This window comes from Hyperoodon ampullatus (assembly GCF_949752795.1).
Source record: "Hyperoodon ampullatus genome assembly, chromosome: 4".
NCBI classification, from domain to species: domain Eukaryota; kingdom Metazoa; phylum Chordata; class Mammalia; order Artiodactyla; family Ziphiidae; genus Hyperoodon; species Hyperoodon ampullatus.
This window is the reverse complement of record NC_136917.1, coordinates 69,168,692-69,173,462: the sequence shown is the minus strand read 5'-3', so window position 1 is coordinate 69,173,462 and position 4,771 is coordinate 69,168,692.

Below are 4,771 nucleotides of genomic sequence, written 5' to 3'. Positions count from 1 at the left end.
AAATGTTGAAGAAGAAAGTCACCAGTATAGTACAGTGAAAGGAATATTATTTTCTGCTCACTGCAGGAGACCATATTTTTTCGGGGAAGTTGAGTGTAAATATACTGGAAGGTCCTCTTGTGAGAGGAAATAGAAGTGTAGACATGGCTTTCCAGAGAGACTGACCCGGGTTCTCGTCCTGACTCTGCTATTTACTGTGATCACAGCCCCTCTAAGCCTTGCTCCTCGACTCTACTATGAGGATACTATTCACTTCAGAGAGGGGTTGTGAAATTTAAATAAGTTAAAATATGTAAATAGGTGACATATGGACAGTGTTCAGTTGATGTGAGCTCCTTCTCCCCCATCTCTTCTGAATTAGAAATAAGAAAATACTCAACCACTCAGGGCACCGTGAGTGACTCCATCTTCTTGCTCACCCCTCAGGATAATCCATCACCCAATCTTATTGATGTTTTCCTCCTAAGCAACACAAATTTCTACCTCTCTCCAACCAACAGATTAGCTATGACATCAGTTCTGATTTCCAACACTGTGAGACTGACCACGTCAGGCCTGCTCTAATCCTAACGTGATGGTAATAAAGAGTTCGGGATTATAAAGTCAGGGCAGAGGAATGATTCCTGCACCTGGAGGAGGTGGACTCTTCCTTGGGTACTGATGTGGGCCACGCTTTTGGGCTCCTCTCTCCCGAAGGCTCTCTCCCTCCATATCCCCTGAACGTGGTGGGTGCATTCCTGAGGAACTAGAGGGCCACCTCAGAGCTACATCCACTGACTTGTATCCTTTGCACTGTTTCTTTGCTAAGTTCTTCAGCACACCCAAGTGAAGGCCACTTAAAACTAAGTCCAAATCTTTATTCTCTTCTAGTCCTCTAACTCAGACTCGGATTTTGTGGATTAGCCAAAATGATCATATAGCTCACATTATTACAACAGGTTTCTCATTTGTCTCTTTGCCTCTCATATTAATTACGTCATTCTGAAAATGAACCTCTTTAGGTTCATTTTCAGCTCCCACTGTCCTGTGTCTTTAACTCTCTACTCCAGCCAGATTAACCATCTGCACAGAGCTTTTGCTTCCAAGCAGTTGAACATCTCAGTTTCATGGGCTGGTCTGTCCTTGACCTTCCTCTTCAAGAGGAAGCTCAGAATCAACTGCTCTGGGAAGTTTCCTCTGGTGCCACCAGGCTGCATTAGGGGTCCCTACTCTCTGCTGTGCTCACCCACTTGCCCCTGCCATAGCCTCACCACCTACACTGGAGTTACTTGCTTTGTTCTGTGTTTTACACCATTCTGGGAGCACCCTAGGAGCAGTGACTTTAAGCAGGGCTTACAACATAGTGGGCACTTAATGTTGCTGAATGTCTGAATAAATGAAATGAATGATGAACAAAAGAACTGGTTTTTTTTATCTTATGAACCCTATGGACCATGTAGTTTATTTTGTTTTCCATTTAACCTTGACTGATAGGTGAAGTATTAATACTATTAGGAGTATATAGTGCATATTCAAATTATTAGGGCTACCCCTGGATTTTCGCATCCTTTCTCTTTTCCACTCCACTCCAACTTCTTCACCGATACTGTAGTATCAGTACATTTTTGGAACTAAGTGGGAGTGGTGAAATATTTAAAAACTGAACGAATTTGTTTTATCATTGTGAAAAAGCATCTGCCATCAATGCCTTGTCTTGTCAAGTGTCTGAGGACCAACTGCCTCCCAAACCCATGCTCTTATACATACTTTATGAATGAGAAAATGTTATGTAAATATTACTCATGACTTTTCCCAACTGGCAAAATTCTGCTCTTTCTTTATGACACAGCTCAAAAGTCAACTTCTCTGTGAAACTTCTCTGACACCCGTTGCCAAACTCCTTCTGCAGCCCTCTCATCTTTTTTCTTGGGCCACTGGCATTGTTATATATTTGATTTCCCTATTAGTTTAACTGACATACTCATTTTCGTATCTCCAATGGCTTATCTCAGCTGTGAACAGCTAGGAGGTTTCAATATAGGATTTTGGAATTAATTAATTAGTGAAAAAATTAATTATATAGAGAGGAAGGCTGATGATAACAGGAGAATGGATGAATGAAATTACAAGAAAGGGAGCCTTATTAGGACTGGAGCTTTCTGAAATGGGTGATTTGATTTAGTGCTGTAGTGGTAACAACTACACAGTAATAATATGCATAAGATGTATGCCTGAATTCTTGAGACCTAACCTGCAACAACTACTATTTCAATTCAAGAATTTGTTTCCTTCATGCTAATCACTAGGCTATCATTATTTGCAGAAGGGGTCATTTAATAAGTGGTTATTGGTGGCTGTATCCCTAATACTTAGCACAGTGCCTGGGACATAAGAGGTCCTCAGTAAATATAAAGGAGTAGAATCGTGTAAGGGGAGGGAGTGGAAGAGAAGAACGCAGGACGACACCCAAGGACACCGGGGGCTGGGCAGCTGGGAGAGCGCGCCCTCCTTTAAGGCATTTTTTAAAGGTCGGTTCCAGGCGATTTGACCCCCAAACTCGGCGCGAGAAGCAAGTTGGGGGAAAGCGTGTCAGGAGCAGCCCTGGGGCTCCAGCCCACCCTTGACAGAGGACGATAGGGCTGGGGGTGAAATGCTCGAAAAGTCGAAGAGGAAAAGGAGCCAGTGTTTAGTTAGGTGTCAAAGTACTTGGCTTAAGAAATTAGTCACCCGTTTGGCCAAGTCCAGGCACTGTCTGTTATCTCAACTGCCCTTTAAACGCTTTTCTCGGTGTCTTTTGTTCTTTGAGGATTACTGAACAATTCGAACCCACAGGTGCCCACTGTTTTGAGAAAACTTTGTGTCGAAAATTACACAAATTGAAGCAAAACCTCATTTGTTGTTAAACCTGCAGTCTTTTGAGAGGTCCTTTTTCTGAGACAGAAGACTGAGGGTTGACATACTCCTCCATTTAGAGGTCCTAAATGGAGCGGGGGATTTTCCTGTTTAACCCGGGTCACGCCTAACTCTGGCGCAGACCAACTGAAGAAACCTTGATAATTCAGCCCGCCCTCCTCTCCTCGTTCCCTTCTCTCTCTCTCCTTGTCTGCGCCCCCTTCTTACAGTTAGTACAAGTGTTATTATGACTTAGGTCGTACCCTTCAGTCTTCTTTTTGACAGTTCTCAAATTTCACCATTTATTTAATTGGAGGGGGAGGGTCTTGAAAATAAGAACTTAACTTTAACACCTTTTATAGTTTTAAAAACATCTTTCTTCCTTATTTTGACTTCAGTTTTATCAAATGCCAGTCAGAGCGCAGAGAAGACTGGCTGGGGGGAACCTCGTCAGCTCTCTGCGGTTTAGAGGAGAGGCAAGACAGATCTCGCCCTCACGTGGAGCCCCCACCTCACTGAGCAGCGTGCACCTAGCCCTCACGTGGAGACCCCACGTCACTGAGCAGCGCGCGCCTCGCGCTCCGGGGGAGACCCTGCCCCACGGGGCAGCGTGTGCCTTACCCTCACGTGGAGGCCCCGCACCACAAGGCAGCGCTCGCCTGTCCTCACGTGGAGACCACACCTCACTGAGCAGCGCTCGCCTCGCCCTCACGTGGAGACCCCGCCCCATGGGGCAGCGTGTGCCTTACCCTCACGTGGAGGCCCCGCTCCACCAAGGCAGCGTTCGCCTCGCCCTCACGTGGAGACCGCACCTCACTGAGCAGCGCGCGCCTCGCCCTCACGTGAAGGCCCCGCACCACAAGGCAACGGTCGCCTGTCCTCACGTGGAGACCGCACCTCACTGAGCAGCGCGCGCCTCGCCCTCACGTGGAGACCCCGCCCCACGGGGCAGCGTGCGCCTTACGCTCACGTGGAGGCCCCGCCCCACAAGGCAGCGCGCGCCTCGCCCTCACGTGGAGACCGCGCCTCACTGAGCAGCGCGCGCCTAGCCCGCAGAGGAGCGCTTGGGGCCGGGGAATCCGTGTTTATCCTGACAGGGGCTCCCCCGTGTGGCTCCTGTGGGCGGTGAAGTCTGTGACTTGAATGTTTATACTTCCATTCTGTTTTGAGGATGGAAGAAGTTCAGGGTCTTGCCCTCCGGAGCAGAGGAGATACTCTTGTTTTCTTTTTAGCACATTTTTGTCTCTCTCAGAGTAGAAAAAGTTTCCAGGTTTTCTCAGACTAACGTGGACTCTGGCAGAGGAATTCAGTAACATCCATTTTCGAGTAACTGAACTCCTGCCTGGGAAAGCATTTGGGGTAGAATTACCGCAGGAAACCCCAAGGCTGCTGCTGTCACGCGGATGAGGGAAAGGGGAGGTTAAGACCTTGATTAACTGAATACCCACTAGGTGCCAGGCATTTTACGTCATTATTTAATCTTAGAATATCTTAAGTAGGAATTATCCCCATTTTTAAAATTGAAGTATAGTTGATTTACAATTTTAGTTTCAGGTGTACAGCATTGTGATTTGGTTTTTTTTACAGATTATACACCATTAAAAGTTATTACAAGATAATGGCTATAATTCCCTGTGCTGTACAATATATCCTTGTTGTTTATACATTAAAAAATATGGCGTTTTCCTGACATCCTTGCACAGGGGCCATGCTAATCTTCTCTGTATCTGTCCAATCTCAGTATATGTGCTGCCAAAGTGAACACTGCCATCCCCATTTTATAGACAAGGAAGAAGATTCTCGGAAGCACAAGGTCTCAAAATGATGTAGCGAGGGTCCAAACTGTGACCTAAGTCCAGAGCTTTGCACTAATGAGACCACTTACAAGAAGGCAGCATTT